Here is a 27,922-nt window from a genome sequence, read left to right as displayed (position 1 = left end):
TTGTTCTATATGCATTTATTTATACTATCTGAGAAATAAGTCTAGGACTAAATAGCCTGGTTTTCATATAATTAATCATATAATTAAAGTAAATAATTATATTTATTTGGGTAATTTGGTAAATTTACCAATTTTATCAAATTTATCAATGGCAATGTTTTTAATAGAGATGTGTGCCAAATACACTATGGGCATGTTACCTTAAAGAAAGGCATCAAAGTGGTGACCTGTTTTTCTCCTTCAAAGATGCAAAAATCATAATTTATACTAACATTTTAAACACAAATAAGATATCTGGCTTAAATTACCAAAAACCTTTAATAGACTCACAGAATATATTTCATATTTAAATCATTATCTAGATACATGCTATGAAAAAATAATAATATACATTTAGATAAAGTAAGTGTATTTCTATGGAATAATATCATAAGTAACCATTATTTACTTTTTATCGAGTATAAAGATACAAAATAAGATGAATTTTTATTTATTTATTTTCCCTATCATATTCATGGTATTAGTTCAAAGATATTATCTGTTGACAAGATTAATGCAGTCAGAAACAACCAAGTCATTAGTTGGCCTTTCTTTCTCCTTTACAAAATAGAAATGAGGAAAGAACATAAGTGTTATTATTACAAAGACATCCCTTGTTCTAACATATTTTGTCATTTTCAAAAATTCTTCACACATTCCTACACCACAGGATTTTATATCTTGTAAGCAGTGGTAGGTGGAAACAAGACAGAATGTGGCTAAGACAGGTGCTGCTTGGGGTGTTTATATAAACACATTAGCACTCTTTTGACACAGCATGACCTGAACAAGTCGTTCATCCTCCTAGTAGCAGGGAAATAATAATGGAGTGTGCCAGGACCAAGCCCATTCAGACATTGCAAAATTAACACCAGATTATGAATACTCTTGCCACTGGTAATTAATCGTGAAAATTGCTGAAGGAGTTCCCCTACTGTGAAAGATATTGGCAGAACTATTTACTGCTAATAGACCTTGTTTAAGCTCCCCCACTTCTTACAGCTAAAACTTACAATAGATTGCTAGGTAGCTAGTCTACTGCTATCTATTCTCTCATCAATTTGATATTGAGTTTGAATTGGATATATTTCTACATCCTTTTTTATGCCCCAAATAGGATTATTCTGTATTGCTCCTAGTTAATCAGTTTGTCCTTTTTAACAAAGCAACTTGTTTTGTTTTATATATTTTAAAATATTATTTTTTCCATAAGATAATTTCATTTAGTCCATTTCATTTTTTTCCAGAGGATGTAACAGATATTTCAGTATTTTTCAAGTCTATAGATATAGTCGTGGAGAAAAATTCTGAATTATACTTAGCAGAAAATTCTTCTTTTAAAAATTTTTTGTAGTTTATGATTTTTATCATCTTTTTTGTTTTGTCTTTCATATATCATGGACAACACTCTTGGGAAGTACAATTGTCCAAAAAGTTCACATAAAATTATCAGTTTCTACAAACATACCTAAGTAGTTAATAATTTTAAATTTAAAAAAGTGAATATTTCATTAAAATGCTCAAATAATTTTGAGGATCACTTCAAATTTTAAATAATGTAAATGGGAAATTAAAGTTACTTTACTTGTCAAAATAGTTTGGGCTAAGTTTTATCTCTACTAATTTGTTAACTTACACATTTATGATTGAGGATACTATGAAGGACATTTTAAACATCACTAATTTCTATAATTTCTTTGGCATTTTGAATACTGTATTGGTTAAATTGAGAAACATAATTTATGTTAAATTAACAATTATTATCTTTTAATATTATATCAGTTTTCTTATGTCATGATCTCACCTGCTCAAGTTAAATGATGTTTAAGACTCTTTCAGTTTTAACAATCCTAGTAGCATCTTGCCCACTCTATTATCAAAAAACAAATGACCCCATTTTAAATAGACATTTAATCTTGCTCAGTGCTTAGTACTTAAGAAAAAGGAACCAAAAGGAAAAGATAATTTGGTCTTTAATAATAGAAATTTTTAAAAAGTTTTTTTTTTTCTTGAATGTATAAGACCCCTTTATTACTGTTCTCTTTTCCTCCACTATACTGCCATATAGTCACAAAATATTTTATTAACCTCAATATTTTCATACCATTTTAACAATTCTTAAATCATCAATAACATGCTTTTAAGATTTATTTAAATATTTACCATACTATTTAACATGTGAGCATGTAAATTATCTGCAAATAACTAGTTATTTTTTCTTAAATTTATTAACATACATTGTCAATCATTCTTTAAGAAATTATTTGAATTTCATTTCAATACATAAAGTCTGCATAATAATACTCTTTTCAACTCCAATTTACAATATTTATTTTTCAAACAGTATTCACAATAACCTGATAAATGATACTTATATTCTGTGCATTTTCCTTCTCACACAAGTTTGCTGTTTTTTATTTATTTTTCCATTCTGGTAAGTTTTTACAGCCAACAAAAAAGCAACAGCTGACAATTAGTAGTTACAAATAGTAGCTACTTCATTTTTTCAACACTGACAAAGAAACATAGCTGAGGTTAAATTATATGTTTTCTTTTAGGGAGTTACAAAATGTTCACTTGTAAAACCTATGACAAAAGGAAAAGGAAAGTTTTATACAGCTCTTCAATAATACATTTATATGTTCGATGTACAAATAAAATATATTTAATTTCCTATCTGAAAAGTGTACAAAGTGTCATTCAAAACTAACATTGGTTTCCTGTGAGACCATATTTGTAATCTCTGCTATCAAAATGATGAATAAAGAGGAGAAAATAATGACAAAAATGAACTATTATTTTCTATGTTTCACAAGGATATAATATTGGTATTCTCTTTCACTGAAAGAAAGAATATTACCAACAGGAGCTGTACATGATAAGTAATCACCTCAAACATTTAATAGACTTTTGATTATATAATTTTCTTGGTTTTATTTGCTTATTATAGCTGAATTTTCTTGAGATTTATTATTAAATTTATAGTTGTATTAAAATATAAAATTATTTCTTTTCAAATAATATTTTGGGTTATACTCATAATGAAGATAGTGCCTTTAGAGTTTTCTAGTTATTATACTCTGCTTGCAAAAGGCAATGACACTACATTTCCCCCTCAAGAAAAGAGTAAATTGAAATTCATCTTTCATGCATCAAATTTTCTGCATCCTAGTAGATCACTGAATATCACTTTTAATTGCTCAAAATTGTAATAATTAGTTTTCTATGACATGGATATGCAAATAGGATGTCTTGAAGTATGAATTTAGTAAGTTGCAATTTCTAAGCTTCACTCTATCAATTTTCTGTTTGAAAATAGTACATTGACTTATGGAAAAGAAAAAAAAAAAACTCGGTTGTTTGTATGTATCAAATATTGCTTCATTTTAACAGTAATATTTGGCATGATATATATTACAGTATAATAGTTTTAGAAAACATTAAACATGATTAAAAATGAACTTATGAGCTAAGCATTCACTGTCCATGATGGATTTTAAAAGCTCCCAAGCATTATTATGAGTCATAACAAGAGAAAAAACAACAACAACAACAACAACACATACCTATTTGTTAAAAAGTACCTCTGCGCAGATTTTCATAATAGGCTACAATTACAGTACATGTGATAAACAGTAATATGTTTTCAAAATTAGCATGAATACTAAAATCAGCATTTACCCTAGAGACTATAACAACTTCCCAGTATTCATTTTGGTTTTTGAGATAAATAACATGCATTCTCTATATATTGTACAAATGTATATTATTATGTGCATGTTCTCATATACACATCATTGCATAAATAGGCTATCATAGCTTTGAAAAGATACAAATTCTATTATGCCAACACTTATGTTTCATTGACATAGCTTGTCTCATCTTTTATGTAGTTGAAAAAAAAATGATATTCTCAAGGAAAAAATCTACTCCGAAACTGCTATTTTGAAAAGTACTATAGCAGTGGATAGTTAGTTAGCTTTGGAGAAAGGAAGATGAAAATTCCAGTCTAATTCCAACAAATCTTAGCTGTGTGACACTAAGAAAGCCACTAACCATTCCTCAAGCAGTTCTAAAAGATTACATGTGAAAGGAGTTTTTTTGCATACAGTACTTGCAGGTTGCATTTTCCATTTGGGTAAACCTGACCTATGCAGTCACAAATTCTTCACAAATATTTTAATGTGGGGGTAAAAATAATTGTAAACATAACTAAGTATATATACACACATGTGTTTTAAAAAGACACTTACTATAAAATATTTTTAATAGTCTTGTTAGCTATTTCCCAGACAATTTACACTTCTATAATGCAGAATAAAAGTGATGATAGATCAATATGAAAATTTTTTTTCTAGAATTACAACTTTAGTTTATCTAGAAAATTGATAATTATTTTTAAAGATAAAATGACTTCATGGAAGCAATTAATTTATTTTTTTAATTAATTGTAGTATCTAAAACAACACATATGATCATACACAAATACAAATACCCAAAATCTTTTTCAGTGAATCAAAGGAGTCAGGGACGTTTGATGCTTTATAGATAAAGTTTTTGTGAAGCCAGTTCGTGCACTGTATATGGAATAGCTATATTTCAGATAGTCAACCAATCAGATTGAGTCTTTGACTATAAGAAAAAGCTTTCTGACTAGGTTAAAAGATTACCTTAATGTCAAGATCTTCTCAAAACTGCCCTAAATTGGTTCCCTGGATTTGTTGCTCCTACTACTTTTCTAGTCTATGACAAACCATTTAGACTTTTCTTTACTATATTAACCCTTATCTGCCTTACCCTAATCTATATTTGTTTTCTGTATTTAATTTCTGGACTCCTTTTCTAACTTCAGATCCCTCAGATTTTCCTTAAGCATTGGTCCTCCCCAAGCCTTTGTAGCAACTATAACTAGGCACTACAACTCTTGACTTTCATTTTTATTTGGTCATCCCTGTGCTGACTCCTTGCTTTATAACCATGACCTCATGATAGCCATAGTGATAGTGCTGATGGATGGAGAGAATGGGCAAGAAATGTGGTGGTAATTTAATGAACAATTAACTCCAAAACAGTATTTCAAAGAAATTTAGGACTGGAAGAGAAGCTAATAGGTCATCAAGACATTTCTCTTCTTTGAGACAGAATCATGTACCTATACACTATCTTAGATGTATTTAAAAGGTACACAAATCAAAAAGTCCTCTTGGAGAAATATTTCCCTAGCCTTCTTAGGTAACTCAGATAGGTATTAAAAACTCTGACTGTCCAATTAGGTTTTATTTTATGAGGTAGAATTTGATGCTGCCAGCACTCATCTCATGTCTTTTTTTTCATTGCCCTGAAAAGCTTGGCAAGAATGGCATCATCACTCTTAAAATTCCATTCACAGTTGCAGATTTAAATAATTCCAATAATTTAATTTTTAAATTTGAATATATTAATTTAATGATTGTACTGCTCCTCTGTTTTGGCTTAGATTAAAATGTAATAGGAAAATATTTAGTAAAATAAATAAAAATTATAATAAAAAATTCAGATAACAGAACTCATCTCTTACAGAAATGGTAAATATGTTATAGAGCCTATAACTAATGAAAGTGAAAGACTAAAAGAGAGGAGAGTGGGAAGCTTTAATATTAGGAAATCCCTTGAGGGTTTACAATGAAAATGAAAGACTTTGGACCTAAAAGTTTCAGCAGGAACTCTACTGAAGTACTTCAGAGTAAAGGTTTAAAAAAGCACAACTGCCACCACCACTAACAAAACACCAATGACAACAAATGACCTGAGAAGGTGAAAAGCAGAACAAGGACAAAATCTCAGTGAAAGAAAAGTATACATGTAAGCATACCCCACCCCCTTTTAGGTTAAAATAAAAAGAGAGTGAGCAATGGGGGAAAGTAGTTAGATCTTTGCTAGAGAAAGAATAAAAATAGGACTATAATATAGAGAAGAAAATGAAAATTGAAAACTTCTTCCTTCTTTCTCCTCTTTCAAGGAAATGTCCTCCATTAGACTTATTCCAACAAAGGATGGCAAACTATGATTTAACTGAGGGAAAAATTAGAAGCTTCTTCTTCCTCTCTCTCCTCATCCAAAGGAAATCAACTAACATTGATCTTGGAAGAGAAGAAATGTGTTGTTCAAGCTCAATGAAAATGCATAAGTTAAAACCAAAATTCAAGAAAAAGAATCATTTGACTTGAATAACTTCCCCAGTACAAAGGAAATATCCATAGCTTAACTTTAAGGGAAAAAAGCCTAGTTAGTAAGGGAAGAATTTGAGTAGGTTATTAACTTTTAAAAAGAAGGTATAAAAGCTATATAGATCACTGGGTAAGTCAAAGAGAAAAGGGGCAGAAGAACAGAAACAGATTGAATCAAACTTGTGGTCCATCCTTTCTTTTTGTAGAGTATCAATTTTTATCACAGGATTATGTCTTGACCCTTCTGAGAAAGCAAAGTTGTGCAAAATCATCAGCTTCACTTTCTATTTCTGAGTCATTGAAATTCAGTAGCAAGTCAAACATAAGTATGACTGGTATTGACCCAGAATGTAGCAGAAGACCTTGACAATCTTCAATGCCTGACCAAACTCTAATCATTCCAGAGCACCTATTTTAGCTGCCTTTTTGACTACTGGAAAATGTTGCTCTTAGCAATGCACTCCTCTAGGGGAACTCTTCACACGCTTGGGGTAAACATCTCCTTGATGGATTGAGGTCTGTTGGTGATGTGGTTTAATCTATCTGTCAAGATGTTTTTTTAACAGGGTATGGTGTAGCAAAGAAGCTACTGCTTCTTGGAGCCACATATGAAAGTTGAGTTAAATGGTTGATACCAAAATTGGATAAGCAGGCATGAAAAGAACTCAATAAACCAACATCACAAAAGGTGCTCCTTGAACACCCGAAAACCAAATCTAGAACACAAAGATAGAGCTAACTCCATCCCATATACTACTCTATTCTTCTTTATAATGATTACAGAGATTAGAAAAGAGAAATAAAAATATAAAATAGTAACATGGAATGAAATACACAATTAGCAAATAATCGTAAGTACCAATGGTATTTCCGTATCTAGAAAAAGAAAGAGTATAGTAGAATGGATTAGAAAGCAGATTTCAAATTTATATTGTTACAGGGAGAAACAGACAGGAAAAAAAAAATAATAGTGGGGATTTCATTTAACTTTCTTAATTTCTATTTGTAGAAAGTAAATAAGAAAGAAGATGAATGCCTGCATAAAATTTTAGGAAAAATGGATTTGATAATCCTCTGCTGATTATTGAATGGAAGAATAAAGTATATATCTATATCTATATCTCTATATTTACATAGATTATTAAACATAGCACTTTAACAAGAATTGGTAACACCTTAGGACAAAAGTTGGCAAACTCTACCTCAATACTCAGAACTAATCTGCTGTCTGTCTTTGTGTGGTCCATGTGTTAATAATTTTTTTTTGCATTTTTAATAGAAAAGCTTTGTTTTTAAAACATATAAACCACTCAGCCTGTGAGTTATACAAATTAAAAATGTAAAAATTATTTTTAGTTAGAGGGTGTGTGAAAGATAGATATTGGGTCAGACTTGGCTTTGTCAGACACTGTTTTAAAACATAAGTCCCCCCCATAAATTTAGAAAAGCAGAAATGACATATATATACATATTAAGTATATATATGTAAAATTTACTGACAACAATGTTAAAAATCAAATAATTAAAAGACTTTTGAGAAGATATACTAAATAGAAATCAACTGAAGACTAAGTAACTTAATCCTAAAAAGCTGATGGATCAAAAATAATTTATAGAAACAATAAATAATTTAATTTTTAAAATAAGTTCAGTCAATATTTGAATATTTTTAGGAAATAAAGAAGTTCTTAAAGGAAAGTGAATCTCAATATTTTTATTAACAACAAAAAAGTTGAGAAAGAACAGATCAGTAATTTGGGAATATAACTAAAATATTTTAAAGTGTTTATATAGAACTTTATCTCCTCTGTACCCCCAATGATATTAAAATTTAAATAAAGCAAATTTATGCTTACAAAAATTATAAAACATCCATTTTATCAGAAGAAGAAACAGAGAAGTTAAACAACTGATTTTCAGAAAACAAATTGCACAATAAAAACAAACCCAACAAGATTTCACAAAAGAGATTTTAAAAGGTATTTAAAAAAAAGAAAAATGTTTAAAAACAAATATAATAAGAAATAATAGAATAAAAATGGGAAATTAAATAAAAGTATGCTAGAAAGTTATGGAAAGATAATTAAAATTTTGGTTAAAGATGTGCAGAGAAAGTGAAGAAAATAAAGAAAATAATTACTTAAAAATCAGATTTGTCTACATAGAAGAGAATGAGTCCATGAAATAACAAGAAATAAATTTTAAAATAAAAAAAAAGAAGAAGAAAATTCAAAATATGAAGGGGAAGTGGCCTGAAAAGCAAACTGAGTAGAAGAAATTTAAGACTTAATGATCTAGTTGAAAATCACAAGGACAAAATAGAGTCTAGACATCATAGATCAGGAAATTACAAAGAGAAATAATCCTAATATTTTAAAACCAATGAACAAGGTAGAAATTGATATAATCTGCTATATATATATAAAAGAATCAAAGTCAAGAATACAAACTCTTTGGCACCAGTATAAAGGAATAAAGGGCTTAAAATATTACATTATGGAAGATAAATTATCAAGGATTACACCCCAGAATAACCTACTCAAGAAAACTGAATATATTCCAATTGCTGGATAAATGGATCTTTCATAAAATAAAAAAAACTTTTAAGTCTAATGAAAAGACTGGAGTTTGACCCAGCAGGTTTACTATTGGGTTTATATACCAAAGAAATCTTAAAGGAGGGAAAAACCTGTAAAAAAATATATATATTTGTGGCAATCCTTTTTGTAGTAGAAAGAAATTGGAAATTGAGTGGATGCCCATCAATTGTAATATAGCTGAATAAATTATGATATATGAATGCTATGGAACATTATTGTTCTGTAAGAAATGACCAACAGGATGATTTCAGAGAGGCTTGGAGAGACCTACATGAACTGATGCAAAGTGAAATGAGCAGAACCAGTAGATCATTATACACAGCAACAACAAGGTTATACAATGATTAGTTCTGATGGACATGGCTCTCTTCAACAATGAATTGATTCAGATCAATTCCATTTGTTCAGTAATGAAAAGAGTCATCTGTACCCAGGTAGAGGACTGTGGGAATTGAGTGTGTACCACAACATATCATTTTCACTGTTTGGTTGTTTGGTCGCTTTTTTGTTTTTCTTCTCAGGATTTTTTTTTCTTTGTAGATCAAATTTTTCTTGTGCAGCAAGATAACTGTGTGGATATATATTGTATTTAACATATATTTTGACATGTAATGGAATACCAGCCATTTAGGGGAGGGCGTAGGGAGAAAAGGGGGAAAAATTGGAAGAGAAGGTTTGGTAAGGATCAGTGTTGAAAAATTACCCATGCATAAGTTTTGTAAATAAAAAGCTATAATAAAAAATGTTTACTATATACAGGGCATTTTGCTAGGTGCTGGTTATGCAAAGAAATAAAAAATAATACTAAAAAGAAATGTTTATATATAAAAAAGAAAATACTAGAGTCAAATAAAAAAATTGCCAAACACAAAACTCAAAAGAAGAATAAAAAGGTAAATATGAGTGAAAATCAAACAGAAGGTACTAATCAAACTAAAACTGTTTACATTGCTATATAGGAAGATGATACAATTTCCAGAAGAAGAAATCAAAGCTTTCAATAACAATATGAAAAAATGAACTAATTCATTAATAAAGAAATGCAGATTAAAACAACTCTTAGGTACCACTTCATATCCATTGTATTGACAAAAATGATATAAAAGGAAAATGACAAATATTAGAGAGGTTTTGAGGATCTAGAAATACTGTTGATGGAGCTGTAAATTAGTTCAATTATTCTGGAAAGTATTTGGGAATTATGCCCAAAAGGCTATTAAAATGTATCTCTTATCCTAGCAATATTGTTACTATTGTACCCCAAAAAGATCAAATAAAAATTACGACACTTAACATACTACACACACACACACACACAAAACATGCACACACGTACCTAGCATTTATATTTTTGGTTAAAAAAAAGAATTGGAAACTGAGGGGATGTCTACCAACTAGGGAATGGGTGAATATAATTTGGTATATTATTGTGACAGAATACTCTTGTGTTTTAATAAATGATGAAAGGAATTGTTTTAGAAAAATCTGAAAGATGTGTGTGAACAGATGCAATGGAACATGAGCTAGAAACAGGCAATAAAATAGATATACAGCAACAGCAATTTTATAAAGAAAACTAACTATGAAAGAACATGCAGTCCTAATCAGCAAGATCACCTATCAGAATTCCAAAGAACTCATGATGAAAAAAATGCTATTCACCTTTAGTTAGAGAATTGATAGTATCAGAGTTCAGAACAAAATATATTTTTCTCTTTTTTTTTCTTTTCTTTTATTGGAGGGGTACAGGGGAAACCTGGCTGATGTGAACTTTTGTTTTAGGTAACTTAATATTTGTAATGAGTATTAAATTTTTCACCTTCTCAATGGTTGCCAGCTTAAAAAGGAGAGCTTAGAGAATTTGGAACAGAAAATCAAATATTTTTAAAATATCACCAAAACCAATAAAAAAAATATATAGACTTCCGGCCAAGATGGTGGAGAGGAGGCACACAGCTGCGTAAGCTCCACATTTTCTCTCAGAATCCAATTCATTACAAGCCTCTGAATTAATGCTTGACTGAAAAAAAAAAAAAACCAATAATTATCAAGAAAAAGCATCCTTGAAATTCACCAGGAAAGGTCTGTTTTTGCTCGAGGGCAGGGATGGTTTTAGATCGGGCACAGGCTGAGGGAAGGCAGCAGCAGTGAGAGCACGGCAGGCAGCTCACAGCTGAGCAGACAGGAGAGGGGTGAGTTATGATCTCAGCCGTCTCTGTGGGGAGAGCTTTGCTACAGGATTGGATACTTTGCCCTGGCAGCAAGTCAGTAGCACAGCAGAGAAGCTAAAAACACCGGGGGTGAAGAATAAAACCTAGAATAGCTGGAGTCTCTTGGGACCTGGCCACCTCTCCCCAACAGTGTCTCAGCTCGCTCTAGGAGTCTCAGAGCCCAGGAGCAGCACAGTTCTGCTAGTGCCTCGCTGCTGCCCCCACAGTCTGTAGAGGAAGTTCATTAACACCACCCAGCTCCTCCCTGCAAAAAAGCAGATTCCATTTGGGTTTCTTTTTTCTTTGCTAGTTTGTCTTTGATTCTTCTCTGAAAAAATGAGCAAAAAATTGAAAAGGACCTTAGCCATTGACAGCTTCTATATGGATAGAGAGCACCCTGAGGAGACTAAAAACTGTCTCCAGGTGAATCCCCAAAGGAGGAGATCATCTGTTCCTCAGCACAGATGAATCTCACAGAAGAAATTAAAAAGACTCTCACAAGAGAGCTAGAAGAAAAATGGGAAAAGGAGAGGGAGGCTTGGCAAGAGACTCTGGAGAAATCATCCCAGACATTTAAAAACACAGTAGATAAAGAAATCAAATCCTTGAAAAATAGGATTAGTGAACGGGAAACAGAAAATAGCTCTCTAAAAAAATAAAATTGGCAAAATAGAAAAAAATTTCATAGAACAAAACAACTCAATTGGACAATTAGAAAAAGATATTAAAAAAATGAGTGAAGAAAATATTTCATTGAAAATCAGAATTGAACAAATGGAATTGAATGACTCGAGGAGACAATAAGAATCATTCAAGCAAAACCAAAAAAATCAAACAATGGGAAAAAAAAATGTGAAATACCTTCTTGGGAAAATAACAGACCTGGAAAATAGATCCAGGAGAGACAATCTGAAAATTATTGGACTCTCAGAAAAATATGATGAAAAAAAGAGCCTGCACACTATTTTCCAGGAAATTATCAAAGAGAAATGACCAGAAGTAATAGAAACAGAGGGCAAAAGAGACATTGAAAGAATTCATCAATCACCTACTGAGAGAGATCCTAAAATTGAAATACAAATAAATATAGTAGCCAAAAGCCAGAACCCTCAGACGAAGGAAAAAATTCTATAAGCAGCTAGAAAAATTCAATTTTTCAATTCAAAGATAGAGGAGCCACAATAAGGATTACCCAGGATCTAACAGCATTCACATTAAAAGATTGAAGGGCCTGGAATATGGTATTCTGAATGGCTAAGGACCTCGGTATGCAACCAAAAATAACTTACCCAACAAGAATGAGCATCTTTTTTCCAGGGAAGAATATGGTCATTCAACGAAATAAGCGAATTTCACCTATTTTTGATGAAAAAAACAGAACATAACAAAAAGTTTGATCTACAAATATAGAACTTAAGAGAAACCTAAAAAGGTAAAAAGAAATCTTGGGAACTATATTTTTGCTATAAAGATGTATAAAGAATACATGTATACCTTGTTCTAGAACCAAGAGGTAGAAAGGACATTGTACCAGAAAAAGGGTAAAGTGGGGGTACTACATCTCAGGAAGAGGCAAAGGAAGCCTATTATATCTGAGAGAAAGAATGGAAGGGGGTGAATATAGTGAGTATTCTACTGCCATCAGAATTGGCTTTAAGATAAAAATTTTAGACATATTCAATTTATGGTGAAACTTCTTCCACCTCATTGAAAAGTGAGAAGGGAAAAGTGAAAAGGGAAGGAATAAGCTAATTGGAAGGGAATACAAAAACTGTGAGAGAAAGGGGTAAGATAAGGGGAGGAACTCTAAGGCAGGGAGAGGGATACTAAAAAGGGAGGGCTGTGAGAAGCAAGTGGTGCTCACAAGCTTAATACTGGGAAGGGGAATAAGGGGGAAAGAAGGGAGAAAAGCATAAACAGATGTTAACAAGATGGCAAGTAATACAGAATTGGTCATTTTAACCATAAATGTGAATGGGGTAAACTCCCCCATAAAGAGGAAGTGGTTAGCAGAATGGGTTAAAAGCCAGAATTCTACAATATGTTGTTAACAGGAAACACACCTGAAGCAGGGAGATACATGCAGAGTAAAAGTAAAAGGTTGGAGCAAAATCTACTATGCTTCAGTTGAAGTAAAAAAAAGCAGGGGTAGCCATCCTGATCTCAGATCAAGCAAAAGCAAAAATTGATCTAATTAAAAAAAATAAGGACGGGCACTATATCTTGCTAAAGGGTAGCATAGATAATGAATCAATATCAATATTAAACATATATACACCAAGTAGTGTAGCATCTAAATTCTTAAAAGAGAAATTAAGAGAGCTGCAAGAAGAAATAGACAGCAAAACTATAATAATGGGAGATCTCAACCTTGCACTCTCAGAATTAGATAAATCAAACCACAAAATAAATAAGAAAGAAGTCAAAGAGGTAAATAGAATACTAGAAAAGATAGATATGATAGATCTCTGGAGAAAATGTAATGGAGACAGAAAGGAATACACTTTCTTTTCAGCAGTTCATGGAACCTATACAAAAATTGACCATATTTTAGGACATAAAAACCTCAAACTCAAATGCAGTAAAGCAGAAATAGTAAATGCATCCTTTTCAGACCACAATGCAATGAAAATTACATTCAACAAAAAGCCAGGGGAAAATAGAACAAAAAATAATTGGAAACTAAATAATCTTATACTAAAGAATGATTGGGTGAATCAGCAAATCATAAACATAATTAATAACTTCACCCAAGAAAATGACAATAATGAGACATCACACCAAAATGTATGGGATGCAACCAAAGCGGTAATAAGGGGAAATTTCATATCTATAGAAGCCTACTTGCATAAAATAGAGAAAGAGAAAGTCAATGAATTGGGCTTGCAACTAAAAATGCTAGAAAAGGAACAAATTAAAAACCCCCATTCAAACACTAAACTTGAAATTCTAAAAATAAAAGGAGAGATCAATAAAATTGAAAGTAAAAAAAAAAACTATTTAATTAATTAATAAAACTAAGAGTTGGGTGCTATGAAAAAACCAACAAAATAGACAAACCCTTAGTAAATCTGATTAAAAAAAGGAAAGAGAAAAATCAAATTGTTAGTCTTAAAAATGAAAAGGGAGAACTTGCCACTAATGAAGAGGAAATTAGAGCAATAATTAGGAATTACTTTGTCCAACTTTATGCCAATAAATTCGACAACTTAAATGAAATGGAAGAATACCTGCAAAAATATAGCTTGCCCAAACTAACAGAGGAAGAAGTAAATATCCTAAACAGTCCCATCTTAGAAAAAGAAATAGAACAAGCTATTAACCAACTCCCTAAGAAAAAATCCCCAGGATCAGATGGATTAACATGTGAATTCTCCCAAACATTTAAAGAACAATTAACACCAATGCTAAATAAACTATTTGAAAAAATAGGGATTGAAGGAGTCCTACCAAACTCAGTTTATGACACAGACATGGTACTGATACCTAAACCAGGAAGGCTGAAAACAGAGAAAGAAACGTATAGAACAATCTCCTAATGAATATTGATGCTAAAATCTTAAATAAAATATTAGCAAAAAGATTACAGAAAATCATCCCCAGGATAATACACTATGACCAAGTAGAATTTATACCAGGAATGCAGGGGTGGTTCAATATTAGGAAAACTATTAGCATAATTGACTATATCAATAACCAAATGAACAAAAACCATATGATCATCTCAACAGATGCAGAAAAAGCATTTGATAAAATCCAACATCCATTCCTAATAAAAACCCTTGAGAGTATAGGAATAAATGGACTTTTTCTTAAAATAGTCAGGAGCATATATTTAAAACCATCAGTAAGCATCATATGCAATGGGGGAAAAACTGGAACTTTTCCCAGTAAGATCTGGAGTGAAGCAAGGTTGCCCATTATCACCATTATTATTCAATATCGTATTAGAAACACTAGCCTCTGCAATAAGAGTCAAGAAAGATATTAAAGGAATTAGAATAGGCAGTGATTAAAACAAACTATCACTCTTTGCAGATGATATGTCATCTAGAACCCTAGAGATTCTACTAAAAAGCTATTAGAAATAATTCATAACTTTAGCAAAGTAGCAGGATATAAAATAAATCCCCATAAATCCTCAGCATTTTTATACATCACCAACAAAATCCAACAGCAAGAGAAACAAAGGGAAATTCCATTCAAAATAACCGTTGACAGCATAAAATATTTGGGAATCTCTTTACCAAAGGAAAGTCAGGAATTATATGAGCAAAATTACAAAAAACTTTCCACACAAATAAAGTCAGACTTAAATAATTGGAAAAATATTAAGTGCTCTTGGGTAGGCCGAGCAAATATAATAAAGGTGAAAATACTCCCTAAACTAATCTATTTATTTAATGCTATACCAATCAGACTTTCAAGAAAATTTTGTAATGATCTAGAAAAAATAACAACAAAATTCATATGGAACAATAAAAGGCCGAGAATCTCAAGGGAATTAATGGGGAAAAAAATCAAATGAAGGTGGCCTACCTATATCTGATCTAAAGCTATATTATAAAGCAGCAGTTACCAAAACCATTTGATATTGGCTAAGAAATAAATTAATTGATCAGTGGAATAGGTTAGGTTCACCAGACAGAATAGTCAACTATAGCAATCTAGTCTTTGACAAACCCAAAGATCCTAACTTTTGGGATAATAATTCATTATTTGACAAAAACTGCTGGGATAACTGGAAATTAGTATGGCAGAAATTAGGCATGGACCCACACTTAACACCGTATACCAAGATAAGATCAAAATGGGTCCATCATTCAGGCATAAAGAATGAGATTATAAATAAATTAGAGGAACATAGGATATTTTATCTCTCAGACTTGAGGAGGAGAAAGAAATTTGTGACCAAAGATGAACTAGAGACCATTACTGATCACAAAATAGAAAATTTTGATTATATCAAATTAAAAAGCCTTTGTACAAACAAAACTAATGCAAACAAGATTAGAAGGAAAGCAACAACTGGGAAAACATCTTCACAGTTAAAGATTCTGGCAAAGGCCTCATTTCCAAAATATATAGAGAAATGACTCTAATATATAAGAAATCAAGCCATTCTCCAATTGATAAATGGTCAAAGGATATGAACAAACAATTTTCAGATGATGAGATTGAAACTATTACCACTCATATGAAATCGTATTCCAAATCACATTTGATCAGAGAAATGCAAATTAAGACAACTCTGAGATACCACTACACACTTGTCAGATTGGCTAAGATGACAGGAAAAAATTATGATGAATGTTAGAGGGGATGCGGGAAAACTGGGACACTGATGTATTGTTGGTGGAATTGTGAACAAATGCAACCATTCTGGAGAGCAATCTGGAATTATGCCCCAAAATTATCAAAATGTGCAACCCTTTGATCCAGCTGTGTTGTTTCTGGCTTATATCCCAAAGAAATACTAAAGAAGGGAAAGAGACCTGTATGTGCCAAAATGTTTGTGGCAGCCCTGTTTGTAGTGGCTAGAAACTGGAAATTGAATGGATGCCCATCAATTGGAGAATGGTTGGGTAAATCGTGGTATATGAATGTTATGGAATATTATTGTTCTGTGAGAAATGACCAGCAAGATGAATACAGAGAGGACTGGTGAGACTTACATGAACTGATGCTGAATGAAATGAGCAGAACCAGGAGATCGTTATATACTTCAGCAACGATGCTGTATGAAGATGTATTCTGATGGAAGTGGATTTCTTTGACAAAGAGACCTAACTCAGTTTCAATTGGTCAGTGATTGACAGAAGCAGCTATACCCAAAGAAAGAACACTAGGAAATGAATGTAAACTATTTACATTTTTGTTTTTCTTCCTGGGTTATTTTTACCTTCTGAATCCAATTCTCCCTGTGCAACAAGAGAACTGTTTGGTTCTGCATACATATATTTTTCTAGAACATACTGCAACATATTTAACATATATAGGAATGCTTGCCATCTAGGGGAGGGGATGGATGGAGGGAGGGGGAAAATCAGAACAGAAGTGAGTGCAAGGGATAATGTTATAAAAAATTACCCTGGCATGGGTTCTGTCAATAAAAAGTTATTATAAAATAAATTTAAAAAAAAAGAAAAAGATAAAACATATAAATAAATAAAAAGAAAAAAAAAACATATGTAACACAAAAACCCTTGCTTGGAAAAAAAAATATATTCTGCTTTAAATGTTAGAAAAATGTTAGTTATCATTTCAGATAAGGAAACTAAAAACTTGCAATATCAATTATATAAATAGGGAATCAACACTACATTTAAATGCACCATAAACACAAAACAACATCCCTTTTTGAAATACATATCAGCCAAAGGATATAATATCTAAAAATCTTAAAGAAAAAAGTTATTAAATTGCAGAAGGCCATGATATTAATAGAGTAATCATAATAGATATTGATATATGCTTCCTTTAGCTCTAGGTAAATTTAACAGAAAGAAAAAAAAGAAAGTAAGATTGAGAAAAATTCATTTAATTGTTTTATTAATTTCAATTATTTTAATAAATTTCTCACAAAAATAATTAAAAATGTAAAAAGTGTTCAGTAAGCCAAAGTAAAAAAAAAACATTTTCAGGGCATAAAAAAACATAAAAATATACAAATGCAAAAATAGTCAACATAGTATATAGATTGAAAGATAGGGTAAAATGTTAAGAAATATAGGATATATAAGGAAAATATGCACAGGTAAATAATAAATAATGACATCTCAAAGAATTAGTGCATCAAAAATAAATAGAAGAAAGAGTAAATAGTTATTCTGAAGAGAATAACAATAAGACAATATTTTAAAAAATTAATGTTATATAACTAAAGCTATTCTCAATGAATACCTTATATTCTTTAAATACATATTAATTTTTAAAATTCAAAGAAATCAACAAGCAACTAAAAAAGAAAAATCAAGATTCAAAATGCTAAAAATAAAAAGCACAGAGAATTGGATTTGTGAAACTAAATAGAAATAGAATCATAAATGAAGCCCATTGAAATAAGGAAATATTTTTTCAAGTAGTTAAACTGACAAATATTTAGTTATTTTAATAAAATACCAAATGTATAAATAAATAAATAGATAAATAAATGAAAACACAAAGAAAAAAATATTAAAAAGCACTTTTCACAGGCAAATTTTAGTAGTGCATGAAAGTGTATCCTGAAAGTAAATAACATTTAACTAACATATTAACCTGTTACATACAAAGTGTGTGACTATAGACTAGACATTTAATCTTTTGTTTTCCCACAAAACTCTCTAGGAATATATTTTACAAATGAATTGCCAATCTATATAAATGGAGGGACTATCCAAACAGTAGAGGGTAAAGGGAGGAGGGGAGAGGGAGAGCTACATACTCCAGCAAAATCTTAGGCCCAGAACAAAAGCTTAAAACAAAATAAAAGAATTCAATGGGCATTTTTAAACTCAGAAAAAATTCAGTTAGAAATCTATATCCACACAAATATCAATTTTCCAAATTAACAAAAGAAAAGTTCAATATCAGAAAGATAATGTAGACAAACTATAAATCATCAATAAAAGGAAAAAAAAACAAAAATCTTGGCCAAGAAGAATCAATAATTTTTTTTTCTTAATTATATTACAAAAATACAAGATGATTGGAGTATGATGATTTTATGGATTTAGATAGATTAGTTAGAAAAATAAAATCCATACTTTCATTATTCAGGAAATTTATTTAGAAATGTAGGTTTTAAGTCTATAGATTTCTTTATAAGTACAATCAATTAAGCAGAATTAGAATAGATTTTAATTTTAAAAATATTTGCACCAAACATTTTTTAGAAAAGTCTGATAATCAAAATTTGTAAGAAAGACAAAATTTATTTTTGAAAATTTATTTTGCACACACAGAATATGATACAATAATTCTCAAAAGAAAAAAATATTAACAAGTTGATTATGATGAATAACATTTTGGAATATTAATAGAGTGTTTTGTAAAAATTTTAGGGGAAATTTTGAATCAACATTTATTGATAATGTTGAGTTAGTTTTCCTTCTTTTTTATTATTACCTCATTCCTGGGTCCATAGTTTAGTGACATATTCTTCTTATGCAAAGTTTGATAGAAAGCTTTTTTCTTAGTTTTTAAAAATAATTTGTATAATATCACATATTATTTTTTAAAAATAACTAAATTCATCCATGATTAATCTGGATCAATGGTTTCCCTAACCAGTTTCACTTCCCTCCATTTCCTCTTTGCACTTTCTTCACAATTAGTTTACTATCCTTTTTCTTAGCTTGGATTATTTAACCTTTTTATTTGTTATTATATAAATTTTGCATTTTACATATTGATAGATTTCTCTCTCTTTTAAAAATCTAATTTTGATGACATATAATTTAGTGGCAGTTTATTCACAGGACATTTATTCAAACTATTTCTGAGATATATTTGGAAAACCCCATCATCATAGACTCCATGATAAACCTTGGAAGTAAATGATACTTCAGGTGCCTGGAGTTGAGGAATTTGTGATGTTCTAGCTCAGATCCCAGTCTTAATTGAATTCTGAGAGAACAGGATAAGCAGCATCAGTTTGTTTCCCTTAAAAATTCATGCAGCTACCTATGGTGGTACTTTTTACTCCTCTCTCTATTTTCTTTCTTTCCTTCCTTTGATTAAACCCAATTAATACATACCTTTGCTTTCACAGTGCAATCTAGAAGGTATATGAATAAGTTATTGCAAATTCAGGGAAATATGTAATTATTCAAATAACTTGTGTATTTTCAGTTGGCAGAGCTCACAGAATATCAGATCATAAAATAATTGGAAGACAGATTTAGAACTAGAAAAAACATTAAAGACTATCTGTTGTTAATGATCAAATGTGTTCCCTGGTCACACAGACAGTTCATTTCACTGTTGCTATGTTATAATATAGTAATAAATAAAATTATAGACAAACAGAGGCAGATAGATGGCACAAGGATAGAGAGCTAGTAGAGTTAGAGAGACTCATCTTCCTGAGTTCAAATCTGGCCTCCTACACTTAATGGTTGTGTGACCTAGGCATGCCACTTAACCTGTTTGCCTCAGTTTCCTCATCTGTAAATGAATTAGTAAAGGAAATTGTAAAATGTTCCAATGTTTTTGCCAAGAAAACCCCAAATGGGATCATGAGGAGACTGACATGACTGATTAACAACTGAACTGAACTGACTGAAGGGAGTAATAATACTACACACACACACACACACACACACACACACACACACATATATATATATATATATATATATATATATTTATATGCTTAATTCAATATTATTGATTGATACAGAACAGTAGTTTCCTATGTGCTGAAATATTTGTAAAATCAAAAATATTGATGAACATATGAATAGATTCAAGAAATAAAGCTTTAATGTATCAATACATGTTTATACAATAGTCACATCTCAATCTACTTCCAACATAATTACTAAATATTCAATTAAAGTGAAAATATTTCAACTATGATTTTGGACTTTAAAGAAAGGTTTTTAAATTCTTTTTAATGTTTTATTTTTATAAAGGCAATTTTATGATGTTTATAGTACTAATTAGAATTAGATAATTAGAAGAAGATGGAAAATTTGGCTTTCATGACTCACATAAAATAATATAATGCATAGCATATTGGCAACCAGGAAGCTTGGAGAATATCTCTGAAATAATTGTGAATTGTTAAGTAAGAAGGATTTCAAAACATATTTGTTCATAAAGGAACATGGTACTCTCCTAAAATTTTGATTATTTTTTTAATCTAAATAATACCAAGGGAATAACTAGTCATTTAAATAATGAATCATGAATGATCTTCAGTGATTGTCACAGTGATCATGTCAATATTCCTCAGGACTGATATATAGAGGGAAAACTCTGAATATGGAGATTTTCTTTATGTTCTTCCTTTCTCTTTAAGCCAGGATATATAATGCAAGAAATATTCACTGTATTTAGAGGTAGAACAAAAATGGTTTCAAATTATGGCTCTGGCAACAATTAAATTATGTGTCTCTCTCCAAAGTAACTTAACATTTTTAAGAACCAATATTGTCACCTATGTAAAAGAGGAGATAAATCTTGTTAATTCTTCACTTCCCATCAATAACTCTGCTTGGTGAACTTCAGTAAATGCCATGGGCTACCCTACATAAGAAATCACCTGAAAATTCATCATCATGCAGAATTCCTCAACTTTGGGTATTCCATCCCTTCTCAACATCCTCAACTTCTTCTTCACTCTATTTGGAGGACTGGAGGATGTAACACTAAAGACCTCCCAAAGATTTCCTTTATATAGGACAAGGATCTGAGTGTTCCAGATACTTCTCTACTTCTCAGCAATTACCAATTTGGATTCCAGGAAACAATATATCTTTTTTTATCATGTACCCCTAAGGCCTTCTTTTTTTCCATTTTTCTTCTGTGCATTGTATCCCATATTAGATTATGAACACTTCTCTTCCTCCCTTCCTTCTCCCTGCCTCTCTTCCTTCTCCTTCCCTTCCTTCCTTCATTCCTTTTTTTTTAATCTCATCAGCACCCAGCACATCTGATATTTTAAAAATGTTTATAAGATTGAATTATTACATAACTCATAGGGTTATTGCTATCACAGGATTATCCCAATAAGTCCCTTTTCATCAGTTTCTTCTTTAAAAGCAAAGAAAATGGTCTTTGTGTAAAAACATTTAAATCAGTTGTTAAAATATTAGTTATTTCTGCTGTTATGGATGACTTTTAAGGGGGTGGGGGTGGTACTGCTTGAATAAAACACTGTGGAAATCTGTTTGTGAAAATCCATAGTAGTCAATGGTATTTAGGCAATTTTAAAGAGAACACAAACTGGAGTAAATATAAATAAAGCCTTGTGTCACCTTGTAAACATTGTGCTTCACATATTTAAAACTATATAAACATCTGAGCAAGAAAGAACAAATTCAAAAATACAAAATTGGTTGGAAGTCTATGTTGGGAACTTAAATTAAAACATATTTTTGAGACAGAATAAGAGATGGAGAAGGAGATAAGGAAAGATAGAGGCAAAGATAAATATGGGGAAAGAAAGACAGACAAGCATTGAGAGAGAGAGAGAGAGAGAGAGAGAAGGAGAGAGAGAGAGAGAAGCAAAGAAAGAGGATGATTACATAATCATTTGATGATTGAGGTATGATTTTAAAACATCATTTCCCAAGGGGGTATATGTAGAGTTGTTTCCTTTAAAATAAAAATGAGTTTATATTAGTCTGATATATGCACCTTAATGCCATCACAGTGGTGTCATTTTGGGTCTCTTTGAGAACAAAGGATAATAACCAAACGACCATACCATACCAGACTATACCACATCACACTATTTCTTTTTTTTTAAATTTTAATTAAAGCTTCTGATTTTCAAAATATATGCATGGATAATTTTTCTTTTTTTTTTTTAAATAACTTTTTATTGATAGAAAGCATGCCAGGGTAATTTTTTACAGCATTATCCCTTGCATTCACTTCTGTTCCGATTTTTCCCCTCCCTCGCTCCACCCCTTCCCCCAGATGGCAAGAGTCCTTTACATGTTGAATGGGTTGCAGTATATCCTAGATACAATATATGTGTGCAGAACCGAACAGTTTTCTTGTTGCACAGGGAGAACTGAATTCAGAAGGTATAAATAACCCGGGAAGAAAAACAAAAATGCAAGCAGTTTATATTCATTTCCCAGTGTTCTTTCTCTGAGTGTAGCTGCTTCTGTTCATCTTTGATCAATTAAGGCTCTCTTTATCGAAGAGGTACACTTCCATCAGAATACATCCTCAAACAGTATCATTGTTGAGGTATATAATGATCTCCTGGTTCTGCTCATTTCACTCAGCATCAGTTCATGTAAGTCTCACCAGTCCTCTCTATATTCATCCTGCTGGTCATTCCTTACAGAACAATAATATTCCATAACATTCATATACCACAATTTACTAAACCATTCTCCAATTGATGGACATCCTTTCATTTTCCAGCTTCTAGCCACTACAAACAGGGCTGCCACAAACATTTTGGCACATACAAGTCCCTTTCCCTTCTTTAGTATCTCTTTGGGGTATAAGTCCAGTAGAAACACTGCTGGATCAAAGGGTATGCACAGTTTGATAACTTTTTGAGCATAGTTCCAAATTGCTCTCCAGAATAGCTGGATGTGTTCACAATTCCACCAACAATGTACCTGTGTCCCTGTTTAACCACATCCCCTCCAACATTCCCCATTATCTTTCCCTGTCATTCTAGCCAATCTGACAGGTGTGTAGTGGTATCTCAGAGTTGTCTTAATTTGCATTTCTCTGATTAATAATGATTTGGAGCATATTTTCATATGTCTATAAATAGTTTCAATTTCTTCATCTGAGAATTGTCTGTTCATATCCTTTGACCATTTACCAATTGGAGAATGGTTTGATTTCTTATAGATTAGAGTCAATTCTCTATATATTTTGGAAATGAGGCCTTTATCAGAATCTTTAATTGTAAAAATGTTTTCCCAGTTTATTGTTTCCCTTCTAATCTTGTTTGCATTTGTTTTGTTTGTACAAAAACTTTTCAATTTGATATAATCAAAATTTTCTATGTTGTGGTCAATAGTGATCTCTAGTTCTTCTTTGGTCATGAATTCCTCCCTCTTCCACAGGTCTGAGAGGTAAACTATCCTATGATCTTCCAATTTATTTATCATCTCATTCTTTATGCCTAGATCATGAACACCATTTGATCTTGGTGTACGGTGTTAAGTGTGGGTCAATGCCTAGTTTCTGCCATACTGATTTCCAATTTTCCCAGCAATTTTTGTCAAATAATACATTCTTATCCCAGAAACTGGTGTCTTTGGGTTGGTCAAAAACTATATTATTAAAGTTATTGGCTGTTTTGTCCTTTGAACCTAACCTATTCCTTTGATCAACTAGTCTATTTCTTAGCCAATACCAGATGGTTTTAGTAACTGCTGCTTTATAATATAATTTTAGATCTGGTACAGCTAGGCCATCTTCATTTGATTTTTTTTCATTAATTCCCTTGACATTCTTGACCTTTTGTTTTTCCATATGAACTTTGTTGTTATTTTTTCTAATTCATCAAAGTAGTTTTTTGGGAGTCTGATTGGTATAGTGCTAAATAAGTAGATTAATTTAGGTAGTATTGTCATCTTTATTATATTTACTCGCCCAATCCAAGAGCATTTAATATTTTTCCAATTGGTTAGATCAGACTTAATTTGTGTGGAAAGTGTTTTATAGTTTTGCTCATAAAGTTTCTGATTTTCCCTTGGCAGATAGATTCCTAAATATTTTATACAATCAGTAGTTACTTTAAATGGAATTTCTTTTTGTAACTCTAACTGTTGGCTTTTGTTTGTGATATATAAGAATGCTGATGACTTATGTGGGTTTATTTTATATCCTGCAACTTTGCTGAAGGTGTAGATTGTTTCTAATAACTTTTTGGTAGAATCTCTGGGGTTCTCTAAGTATACCATCATATCATCAGCAAAGAGTGATAATTTGGTTTCCTCATTGCCTGTTCTTATTCCTTTAATCTCTTTCTCAACTCTTATTGCCAAAGCTAGTATTTCTAATACAATATTAAATAGTAACGGTGATAGTGGGCAACCTTGTTTTACTCCTGATCTTATTGGGAATGGCTGAGGTTTGTCCCCGTTACATATAATGCTTACTGCTGGTTTTAAATAGATGCTACTGATTATTTTAAGGAAAAGTCCATTTATTCCTATACTCTCAAGAGTTTTTAATAGGAATGGATGTTGGATTTTATCAAATGCTTTTTCTGCATCTATTGAGATGATGATATGGTTTTTGTTAATTTGATTATTAACATGGCCAATTACATTGATGGTTTTCCTAATATAGAACCAGCCCTGCATTCCTGGTATAAATCCTACTTGATCATGATGTATTATCCTGGGGATGATTTTCTGTAGTCTTTTTGCTAATATCTTATTTAAGATTTTAGCATCAACATTCATTAGGGAGATTGCTCCATAATTTTCTTTCTCTGTTTTCAACCTACCTGGTTTAGGTATCAGTACCATGTCTGTGTCATAAAAGGAGTTTGGTAGGACTCCTTCATTCCCTATTTTTTCAAATAGTTTATAAAGTATTGGGGCTAATTGTTCTTTGAATGTTTGGTAGAATTCACATGTAAATCCATATGGTCCCGGGGATTTTTTTTTTTTAGGGAGTTGATTAATACCTTGTTCTATTTCTTTTTCTGAAATGGGACTATTTAAACAATTTACTTCCTCCTCTGATAATCTGGGAAGCCTATATTTTTGGAGGTAATCATCCATTTCGCTTAGGTTATCAAATTTATTGGCATAAAGTTGGGCAAAGTAACCCCTTATTATTTCTTTAATTTCCGCTTCATCAGTGGTAAGTTCTCCTTTTTCATTTTTAAGACTGCCAATTTGATTTCCCTCTCTCCTTTTTCTAATCAGATTTACCAAAGGTTTATCAATGTTATTGGTTTTTTCATAAAACCAACTCTTAGTTTTATTTATTAGTTAAATAGTTTTTTTTTTTTTTACTTTCTATATTATTAATTTCTCCTTTTAATTTTAGAATTTCAAGTTTAGTAATTGATTGAGGGTTTTTAATTTGGTCTTTTTCTAACTTTTTAAGTTCCAGGCTCAATTCATTGATCTTCTCTTTTTCTATTTTATTCAAGTAAGCCTCTAAGGATATAAAATTTCCCCTTATTACTGCTCTGGCTGTATCCCATAAATTTTGATATGATGTCTCATTGTTGTCATTATGTTCAGTCAAATTATTAATTGTGTCTATAATTTGCTGTTTCACCCAATCATTCTTTAAGATGAGATTATTTAGTTTCCAATTACTTTTTGGTCTATTTACACCTAACTTTTTGTTAAATGTAGTTTTTATTGCGTTGTGATCTGAAAAAAAAGCATTTACTATTTCTGCCTTCCTGCATTTAATTTTGAGGTCTTTATGTCCTAATATATGGTGAATTTTTGTGTAGGTTCCATGAACTGCTGAGAAGAAAGTATACTCCTTTCTGTCACCATTCAGTTTTCTCCAGAGATCTATCATACCTAATTTTTCTAATATTCTATTTACCTCTTTAATTCCTTTTTATTTATTTTGTGATTTGATTTATCTAAATCTGAGAGTGCAAGATTGAGATCTCCCACTATTATAGTTTTGCTGTCTATTTCTTCTCGCAACTCTCTTAGCTTCTCTTTACGGAAGTTAGATGCTATACCACTTGGTGCATATATGTTTAATACTGATATTGCTTCATTGTCCATAGTACCCTTAAGCAAGATATAGTTTCCTTCCTTATCTCTTTTAATTAGATCAATCTTTGCTTTTGCTTGATCTGAGATAAGGATGGCTACTCCTGCTTTTTTGACTTCAGCTGAAGCATAATAGATTCTGCTCCAGCCTTTTACCTTTAGTCTGTATGTATCTCCCTGTTTTAAATGTGTTTCCTGTAAACAACAGATTGTAGGGTTCTGACTTTTGATCCAGTCTGCTATCAGCCTCCTCTTTATGGGAGAGTTCATCCCATTCACATTTGTGGTTAAAATAACCAATTCTGCATTTTCTGCCATCCTAATATCCCCAGATTATATTTTTATTTTTCTTGCCCTCCTTCCCTTCTTCCCTATTCGTCCCACTAATGTCGCGCAGCTCTCCCTCTTTAGTATCCCTCCCTCCTCCCTTTGAATCCCTTCCCCTTTCTTGTACCCTTTCCTTATTACTCTTTTTCCTTCTCTCTTTTCCTCTCCCACTTTTTAATGAAGTGAGAGAAGAATCTGTGTAAAACAAATATGTCAATTGTTTCCTCTTTGAGCCAACTCTGATGAGATAGGATTCACACAATGTTCCTCCCCCTCTCTAAGTTCCCTCATATATGATAGGTTTCCTTTGCCTCATGGTCGCATGTAGTTTCCCTCTTTTTATCTCCCTTCTTCCCTTTTTCTGACGCTATCCCCTTTCCATTTCTACTTCCCCTTTTTATGTTATATCGGTAAAATCAAATTATACATATGGTTTTTATGTATATCCACAACAGAAATACAGTTCTCAAAAGTTCCTTTCACCTTTTTCTACTTCTCTTGATTCCTGTTGTTGGAGATCAAATTTTTTGTTTAACTCTGGTTTTTTCCTTAGAAACAGATGGAATTCCTCTATTTCATTAAATGTCCATCTTCTTCCGTGGAAAAAATACTCAGCTTAGCTGGATAGTTTATTCTTGGCTGCATTCCAAGTTCTTTTGCCTTTCGGAATATTTGATTCCAGGTCCTTCGATCCTTTAATGTTGAGGCAGCCATATCTTGCGTGACTCTTATTGTTGCATCTCGATATTTGAACTGTTTTTTCCTGGCTGCTTGTAAAATTTTTTCTTTAGTCTGGAAATTCTGAAGTTTGGCCACAATATTCCTTGGAGTCTTTATTTTAGGGTCTTTTTCAGAAGGTGTTCGATAAATTCTTTCAACGCCTGTTTTCCCTTCCGGTTCTATTACTTCTGGGCAGTTCTCTTTGATGATTTCCTGTAAAATAGTATCTAGGCTCTTTTTTTCATCATAATTTTCTGGTAGTCCGATGATCCTCAGGTTGTCTCTCCTAGATCTATTTTCCAGGTCTGTTGTTTTTCCAAGTAAATATTTGACATTTTTTTCCAATCTTTCATTTTTTTTTTTTGGTTTTGCTTGACTGATTCTTGATGTCTCAATGAATCAGTCATTTCTATTTGTTCAGT

The sequence above is a fragment of the Antechinus flavipes genome, chromosome 1 (assembly GCF_016432865.1).
Source record: "Antechinus flavipes isolate AdamAnt ecotype Samford, QLD, Australia chromosome 1, AdamAnt_v2, whole genome shotgun sequence".
Classification (NCBI taxonomy): domain Eukaryota; kingdom Metazoa; phylum Chordata; class Mammalia; order Dasyuromorphia; family Dasyuridae; genus Antechinus; species Antechinus flavipes.
This window is presented reverse-complemented; position numbering follows the sequence as displayed.